At 38.8% G+C, this 9,631-nt stretch overlaps 1 long non-coding RNA gene across 1 annotated transcript; it reads right to left on the bottom strand.

Annotated features, from left to right (window-relative positions):
- Positions 1 to 5,917: 5,917 nt before the first annotated feature.
- LOC123627220 lies at positions 5,918 to 8,570 on the bottom strand. Its single transcript, XR_006731191.1, has 3 exons — positions 8,439 to 8,570; positions 8,289 to 8,347; positions 5,918 to 5,929 (listed from the first exon to the last, which is right to left on the bottom strand). It is a non-coding gene; the product is annotated as an uncharacterized LOC123627220 (long non-coding RNA).
- Between the last annotated feature and the right edge of the window lie 1,061 nt (positions 8,571 to 9,631).

The following is a 9,631-nucleotide window of genomic DNA, read 5'->3' as shown; positions in this document are numbered from 1 at the left end:
GATTTCTTTTTCAAATGGCTAAAGTGCCCGTATTAGAAAGACAGGTGTGATTGATTATGAACTCAGTCCTATTGGCAATTAAGATGGGGTTTTATATGTTGCAGCTGGGAAAGGAGCTAGAAGTTGGTGTAAATGTAAAAACCTGTGATGTGTCCTTTAAAAGTATTTATTTTAGAACTGTTACTGGTTAGCTCTCTGTGCACATCTGAGAAACCAGGCTTTTGACATTTGACTGTATGCATCTTATCCTATGTGCTTTATTATTTCTAAAAATTCGGTAAACAATAAGTACTCACGAGTATTTAGTATGCTTGCCCTCTCAGGATACTGTGGTGCCTAATAATCTTGATGGAGCGATAAGCGGAGTGAGCGTTCACCCCGTGTGTCTATTGTGGGATATTTTCATTGTATTCTTCATGGTAACTACGTAATCGTGCGGATGGGGACCGTGAAACAGTCTAAAGCATGTACTTCTAAATGTAAAGCTACTGGACTATTTTATTTAAATAGTCAAATTTTCCAAAGGAGATTGGAAAATAAACTTCCCGAGGAAGAATTTAAGTGTAAGCAGTCAAACTGTCCTCCGAGGGAGTTGAGTTGTCAAAGCCAGCAGAAGATAAAGGCAGGCTGGATGCTAAGGGGCACAGCGATGATGCCCCGTTAGGACGGCGACAGTCAGTTTCGGGCTCAGCCACGAGCTCCACTGCTGCGAAGCGCTGACGACTTCATCCTTCTCGGGGGTCTCAGGCACCGTCCTGTCCCAGAGATGCCCAGAGTGTCCAGACCTGTCCCCACGGTGGACGCTGCATGGGGCCTTCCCATAGGGACAGGAAGCCAATATTGGCGGAATGGATCACAGTTAACAGACTATTTTCAGAGATGGTCTTCTTAATATTTTGAGGCTTTTTTTAATTTACAATTTTTAATTGTAATAGATTTTTAAAGTCCAGGAGATAAAAGAAAATATACCTCCTGATATTCTCCTCTTCCTTTCACTCTCGGTCCCTGTCCCTGTCTCTCTCTGTCCCTCCGTGTCTCTGTCTCCCCTCCACTTGCTCTCTGTCCACCAACTGTACATCTAATTAATACGTCATCGGCTGCCGGTACAACTTGCCCACGGATATTTGCAGCCACTGCCCCAGTTCCCAATTTTACTGAAATTAATGAGGCATGAATGAAGAAAAATAATAATTTTTAAACATGGGAAAGTGAACGTTAAACTCAGCTCCTGCTGTTAAAGGAACCTAAAACACAGAGCAGCCAAAGAGCCCTGTGGAACAGTTGGAAGAGGAAGGCAAGAGTCCCCGGTACTTAATCAATCAATCAATCAATGGTTAATCAATCGAGGTCTCTCATTCCTTAACAGGCCTGTGGGTCTCTTTATCCAGGCGGTGGGGATGGGGGTGACTGAAGTGGGCAGAGGGGAGGCAAAGACACTTTTGCAGTTTTTCGTCAGCTCAATACTTCCTGCTGAAGATAAAACCTTAGGCCTCACTTTAACTGTTTTCAAAAATTGCTTTTTAATGCTTTACTCTTTAGCTCTTTAATTATTAATTTCTAAATATCGATCTCTCATTAAGATTAGATAATAAAGAATTCTCAGAGGAAAACCTGTTAGTTGTTTTCCCATCTGTTTAGAGTTGTGACAATTTAGCTCTTTTAAAGATTTGTTTCCTGAGCAATGAGGCTGTAGAATAAAAGAAACTCACTTTTCACACACATGTCCTCAACTCTTGAAAAAAGCAAGGATAAAAAATGTCTTTCTACTGAAATTGTGCAGAGCATGAGAAAAAAATCAATTTTATTTGAAAACACAGCCAAGATTAAATATCCCTAGGGTTTTAAAATAAAAACACCATATGGAAATTTGTTCTGGTGGTTGCAATGCACAGTCCAAACAAATGAATCCTTTGATTGATCTAAGAATGTAAAAAACCTTGGATAACAGAGAAACTGCCACAGTGGGGCAGTTAGTACACAGTTAGTAGATTATTGTGTTAAGTAATCAAAATTAACCATCCTCTGCCTTTGCTAACATGACATGTGTTCTGCAAGAAGAAAGGGCATCATCTGTAATGTAGTATTAAGTAGCATAATTGATAAAATGCATTTGAAAGTAAATGACCCCCTTCACAGTCATAAGTTATATCATATTTATTTTTTTTCTTGAGACAGAGTCTCACTCTGTTGCCCAGGCTAGAGTGCTGTGGCGTCAGCCTTGCTCACAGCAACCTGAGACTCCTGGGCTCAAGCAATCCTCCTGCCTCAGCCTCCCAAGTAGCTGGGACTACAGGCATGCGTCACCATGCCCGGCTAATTTTTTCTCTATATATTTTTAGCTGTCCATATAATTTCTTTCTATTTTTTGTAGAGACGGTGTCTTGCTCTTGCTCAGGCTGGTCTCGAACTCCTGAGCTAAAACCATCCACCCGCCTCGGCCTCCTAGAGTGTTAGGATTACAGGCGTGAGCCACTGCGCCCGGCCATAAGGTATATCTTAAATTGCAAATATGTTGAAATGTTTCCTTTTGGTGTCAATAAATGTAGATAAAGACGAGGTTATGGCCAGATGGGACTCAGAGTGTATGCTTAGCTACTACATTCAGCCCACTGTTCAGTATGTTGCCATATTCACTTGTTTTCTTCAATATTACAGAATGCATCGCCATTTTTCACAAACTCTTTACTTACAAAGTTCAAAAATCTTCTGGAAAGATAGCTTACATTTTTTTAATTACAAAAGGCAAAACAACTGTAGATATTAAAATAAGAACATTTGTTCAGCTTAACTGGAAAATGTATATCCCTTTTTTCTTGTAGAGAGAAACAAAATATAGAAACAGTATCAAGACAAATTTTATTTATAATGAAAAGAAATACATAACATCATTTAACTGGAAAAAATGAGTAGAAAGATTCTTAACTTTAAAGTATTTAATGTAGACAAATTTAATCCTGCCTAGATATGGGTCAAAACGATAAGATGAATTTCTAATTTGATTAGAAATTAAAAATTTCTAATTTCTGATGCTTGTTTAAAAACAAGAAAAAAATTTTAAAAAAAAACCATAAATGTTAACATTGAAATAGAATTAATTTGAGAGGATCTTGAATTTTGCAGGTAAAAGTCAAAGGGTAGATTCTGTATCTGAAATCCAGTGCTGAGGGACAAGTCTCATCTCAACTTTTCATTATCAGCAGAGAGTATTAATTAGAATTACAGAGCTGAGATCGGTCATTATTACTCCTCATTGTACCTCAACAGTCATTTATTTTCATCTGAGAAATTGAGACAGCAGAGTCTTTTGTGTTCGTTAATCTTGGGATAATCACTGGGATGTTAAAATTACAAGACGATGTCTGTGTAGCCCTAGGTATTTAGATTTAGCACAACTAATTGACTTTGATACTAATAATAATGATATATTTTTTTTTGAAAGAATAGTTTCTGATATGACTTCTGTTGCTAAAAATTTGGTGCAGGTCAGAATACACTATACTCTTTCCTTGCAGTGGCTCATGATGTGTTTTGGTAACATGAGTAGAAAAAATTGTGTAACGATTATGCAGATACCTGCTGGGCTAGATGGTACAGGAGCTAAGAAAGGTGTTCTAGGATATAGCTGTGATGTGCACGCCTTGTCCTCTGAATCTACACGGCAATGATGAAATGCAGGTGAGATAATAAGGCATTTACCTTTTCTTTTAGTTTTTTGTGGTGCCCTGTATTCCCAGCCATCTTTTGACTTTCTCATGAAATAATTAGAGCTAATCCAACAGTAAAGTTTGAATTATTTTTGTACAAGACTAGGTCTTAATTTGGCCCTTACTTGCTAAGATGCATTCAAAATTAATATATAATTGTAAAATAAAATTTATTACTTGGAAACAAAATCTAGTGTATAAATATTTCTGATAAATTGGCTGAGGTTGGCCTTTACTACCCTTTCAAGTGTGTGAGGATCTTCCGGAAGACGGTCAGCAGAAGCCTAAGGATGGCCGAGGCTGGCTCACCTCTAAAAGATATGAAAAAGATCCTTTTTTTTTTAAACAATTTTCATCTGAAGCATATTCCCATAAAACAAGCACATCCTTAATACCACATTTTGTGATGTTTTTTCAGCAGAACAACCAACATTCATAAATAATAATGTATCTAATAATATTCATGTTCCATAAAAATCACTTTATCTACAGGCTTTCCAGTGAGTTTTGAAGATTAAACAAGATTCCAGTTTCATCACCTGTGTTTAGAGCTTGCTATTTGCCAGGCAGCACTAGAAAAATGATCTTGTAGTGCAGTTGAACTGGAAGTTGCTTTTAAATGCAGCTGTTTGTCTAAATCGCTGTATTTTTTTCTTTGAAGAAGGGAAGTATCATCCTCACTTTGCAGATGAGGACACTGAAGCTCAGAGTGTTTAAGCTCAAAGTCACAGAGCTTGGAATAGATTGGAATCCACATCTTTTGACTGTGGATCCGATCATCCTTTTAATAGACATGTTTTAAAAAGTTAGTTTGTAATTTGGGGAACTTTAATAAAATTCTTCAGTAGAAACTCACAATAAGGAACATTGGCCAAAATAGAGCTGAGTACAGACCCAGAGTAAGAACATGTTGGTCTTGCCGCAGAATGAGGGACTATTCTGTGGGCAACAACATCTTCTGCACAGGGTAACAATAGCTCGTTGGTAATATTTATTTCACTGAGCCTCTAAGACCCACGCATCAAGAACGATATTACAATAATCCTAAAATGAAAAATTTTCACAGCATGTAAGGATGGGAAGGACTCTTAGCCATGATAATGCCCAATCTGTTCCCATTTCAGAGATGGTGATAAACATGTTATTCAGGGACAAATGAATTTAGTGATAGCCCTGGTGACAGACAGAGTCTTGGTCTCCTGACTCCTAGTTCAAGAACTTTTCCAGTTTCGGTGCCCAAATGTCAGTTGTGCATATAGAAGAAATGCAGGTGCCCTGATGTGATTGAGCTACAGAGAATCTGTGGTGGAGAAAAAGCTTTATTGCTATAAAACAAAAGGACTTCTTAGAAGGAAATAGGTGATAAAAGTCCCTGATTTGACACCTTTCTCAGAAATATGAAATGGAAAAAAAAAAAAAACACCTATGGCTCTTTTGGGTATTTCTTTCTTTTGGTTTAGCCAAATGTGTAGCCAAAAATCTCCTCATTCTCAATTGCCCTTGAGCCTTTCCTGTAAATGAGCGTGGTGTCTGATTTTCCTCTCCTCCAATTTTTCCACACTGCCATCAAACTCCTTAAGTACCTTTTTGGCATAAAGGGATATTTTCTAGAGGAAATAAATGAATGAAAACTTACAACATATGCTTTTTTTTTAAATGACATCATATTCTCAAAAACCTTGAACATTTGGCTAATTTTGCACAGAAATTATCTAAAATATTTTAATGGTATCTTAGCCTTGCACATGTAAGTTTAGATTAGTCTTATAGTCACCTGCCATGCTTCATTGTTCCTGTTTCTAGCCTAAGTGGAGTCCTTTTGATTTTTTTCTTTTTTAATATTTTTGGAGATACAATGACTGATCTAGGGATAAAGCTTCTTGAACATACACACTGGTTATTTTAGGTATAAAGAGTGACTTATGATGGCTCACACCTGTAATCCTAGCACTCTGGGAGGCCAAGGTGGGAGGATCGCTCAAGATCAGGAGTTCGAAACCAGCCTGAGCAAGAATGAAACCCCGTCTCTACTAAAAATAGAAAGAAATTATCTGGCCAACTAAAAATATATATAGAGAGAAAATTAGCCAGGCATGGTGGCACATGCCTGTAGTCCCAGCTCCTCAGGAGGCTGAGGCAGGAGGATTGCTTAAGCCCAGGAGTTTAAGGTTGCTGTGAACGAGGCTGACACCACGGCACTCTAGCCCAGGCAACAAAGCGAGACTCTGTCAAAAAAAAAAAAAAAGAAATTAAGGAATCACAATCAGAGGTAACTGCCGTGTGCTACTAGAATGAGGCGTCCAGACCACGGTGTGTCCTGGTTTGTCTAAGCAGGGGTCCCGTTCCCAGGTCTCCACACCAGCCAGCAAAAATTCAGGACATGCATGACCCACCCCCGCATCCCCACCCCCGCATCTAGGCTGATTCTGGGCTTCTGCTCAGTGGAAAATTAGGAGAGAAAACTGCAGCAGAATTCTTTATGTTACGGTTTGATGCCACCCTGACTCATAATTAGTGGAGATAAAGTTAGAGATGCACCGAAATGTTTTCTCAATCCTGGCCTTCTGTTGTTTATTTCCTCTGAAAGAAATGAGGCAATGATATTGACAAGGCCTGTGTCCTCAGGGTGGGCTTCATTTTATTTGCTTCCACTTGAAAGAGAAGCCCTTTAACTGCAGATCATCTTTTGTCCAATTGTCTCCTTTGTCACTGTTTGGTTAGAAAAACACTTCTGTCAGTAGAAATGGAAAGAATTCTGGTGGAAATAGATCAATTGGAGATTATCATTATGCCTGAGATGTTGGCTTTTCCGATTATCACCAGTTGATACTGTTACTCCCTGACAGAATAATAACAAATGTAAAATTCCAGCCCAGGAAAAGGCAATTTAGGAAGGAATTACAATGTTCAGTACAATAATTAATACCTTTGAGGCAGTACCTGTCTTGTCTGTTTCCAGTGCCTTGGAGGTATTATTTGTGAATCTTAAACTATAAAATTTTAAGTCTGGAGATTTCTCTTTCCACATGGCATTTTTGGAGGGTTTACCACCAGAGTTCAAATAATGCAATGGTACTGCTTAAGAAATATATTTTCATAAGGTGTATTTGTAATGTAAAAGTTTTGTATATTACTTTAAAATATATTAGTATAAAAATAGATCGCATTTTACCTCAAACTTAAAACTTCATCTGTATGATGTTTAATTATGGAACAATCATAGAAAGTCATGGACTACAGTCAGATGGCTTGGTGTCTATTCCTAGCTCAGCCGTTCATTGGCCCAGTCATTTGTCCTCTCAGGACTTACGTCTCCTTTATGGTAAAATGATGGTGTTGTGATTCCTGGAGTGTTCTCTAAAGTGTTAAATTCTATGATTCCCTGATGCGCTAGGATCCATGTATACTTTCAGATGTGCTGGGAAATTTAGCATTTTTAAAAGTAATTTTAGGAATAATAAAACAATTGAGGACATTTAAAAACCCTTCCTACAAATTTATTTCATTTCATTTATTAATTCAATTTTTAAAACTTCATCTTTCAGAAATAGAAGTCACTCTATCAGGCAGCATGTCACTTGCCTTTCTGTTCAATGAATTTGTGAAGTTGTGTACCACCTCCCGAGTGCCACGTAAGGGCTGGGCGGTCTTGCAATCCTGCATAGTTATTAATAAAAGATAGCTGTTCTAGTTGGTGGTCCAACTCTTACAACAGTCCTGACAGACACTGGCTTTCATCTCGTAACTGGTGACCATGGTGGTAACAGATGACTTTCAAACAGCTGTCACAAGCTGAAAACAAAACAAAAAAAGGCACCCTCCCACACTATATACAGACAGCTTGCCAATAGCTGAAATGAATCCTTCCTGGAGTATTTTAACAAATGTTGTTTTCTTCTTTCTTTCTTTCTTTTTTTCTTTTTTTTTTTTGATGCTGTTACAATTAAACAGAAACATAAAACTCAGACAAGCTGGCTTCATGTTTCCCATAAACCTAACCCTCTAAATTTTCTAATGGGATCACAGCAATGAGTGGTTTCCAGATGCATTTAAAATGTGTTAATTGCCTGCATGAATTGGCTTTTAAACCCTACACAAATCTTCAAATTCTTCAACCTCAAGATTCTACTGGAAGTCCCATGAGGTGCTGTGCTGTCTTGGTAATGTTTGTCCACAGTTCAGTGCTTAGGTTGCAAATTATATCAAATAGAAAAAATGGGAAATGAAAAAATTCTGTGCCTTAAGCACACTTTTTCCTCCTCCTCTTATAATGATCGCATCACCAGAGCCCTTGTTATTCTGAAAATCATGGAAATAATCATTCATTCCTACTGGAGAAAAAGCTGGTGTGAACGGCCTTCCACAAAGAAGGCTGTTGGTGTCCTGGGTCATTTCTGGAGAACTCATTTCTGTCCTGCGGTTAATTAAACTACAAACACATCCATCTGACAACTTGGACAACTTTTCCACTCTCTGTGTTGGAATGTCTGGCTTTCTCTCATTTGCTCCTGGACGATTTCTACCTGTCATGAGCATCTTCCTTAACTGAAAGCCCCGAGCCTGTGTTTACACCCAGTGTTTTACCTTTGATTAGGACCCGGCAGAAGGTAAGCTCGTGGTCTATCTTCTCGCATCTGGCCGGGCTGAAAACAAGACATGAGAATAAAAACATGGCTTTTGATGAAAAAAAAAAATGCATTAATTTAACAGGTGTTTTTTCTTTCAGTGACTGACATAGTAAACTTCATTTGAGACACATCTGAGCCTCACGTCCTTCATTTTTTTTTTTCTTTTAGATTCCGTGTGGACAGCTCATGAACACAGATGAGAAACTGGTGGTGTTCCCCACTCCGTATGAAGACTCTGAAAGGTAATAACAACACTTTGTTTAGAAGTTATAAGCCTCTCATAGTGATATTCTAATGAGAGCTCCTCTGTTTTCTGACAAAGATGGTGAGTTTATTAAGAATGGACGAGTACCTATCTGGTAGAGCCTTGCAGAAAAGACAGAAACAGATGAGGTGACAGTGAGGGACAAGAATCATGGTAGATAATGAAGGTTATTTGATTTATAAAGTATTTGGCAAATTTCCATTGACAAACCTTGATACTTACTTTGATTTCTCTTTAATGGCACAAATTTTCTCCTAGGAAACAACTCTATTTTAGGAATAAGGTGAAGAGGTAGCTGTATCTTTCCTCCTGATTTGTTTAATCCTTAGTTCAGATATAGAGCAAGAAGTTGACTAAGTTCCTTATGAAAAAATTCCTTCCTCAGCCGCTTTCCACATTCTTCCAGTCTTTCAAGGTTTTGCTCAAGCTTCACTCTACTTGTTGGGCCCCAGAGTTACGTCTTTGATTTCTTATTTGAGGCCGGGCGCGGTGGCTCACGCCTGTAATCCTAGCACTCTGGGAGGCCGAGGCGGGTGGATCACTTGAGGTCAGGAGTTCGAGACCAGCCTGAGCGAGACCCCGTCTCTACTAAAAATAGAAAGAAATTATCTGGCCAACTAAAAGAATATATAGAAAAAATTAGCCGGGCATGGTGGCGCATGCCTGTAGTCCCAGCTACTCGGGAGGCTGAGGCAGTAGGATCGCTTAAGCCCAGGAGTTTGAGGTTGCTGTGAGCTAGGCTGATGCCACGGCACTCACTCTAGTCGGGCAACAGAGCGAGACTCTGTCTCAAAAAAAAAAAAAAAAAAACAACAACAACAACAAAAAAGATTTCTTATTTGGCACCTTTTATGTGCACGATACCGTGCTACATGCTTGCAGGAGAAGAATCAGATGCGGATCCTACGCTCTAGCTGTTTGCAGTTTAGAAGCGCAAGGCCATGCACACAGCTAAGTACAATACACAGTGGGATGTTTTGCCGCATAAGGGAGACACAGACAAACTGCTCTGGGAAATCCGAGGAAAGTAGATT

This window comes from Lemur catta, chromosome 24, assembly GCF_020740605.2.
Source record: "Lemur catta isolate mLemCat1 chromosome 24, mLemCat1.pri, whole genome shotgun sequence".
In the NCBI taxonomy this organism is placed as follows: Eukaryota; Metazoa; Chordata; class Mammalia; order Primates; family Lemuridae; genus Lemur; species Lemur catta.
Note: the sequence above shows the minus strand (reverse complement) of the source record. Positions and strands in the feature narration are given on the sequence as shown.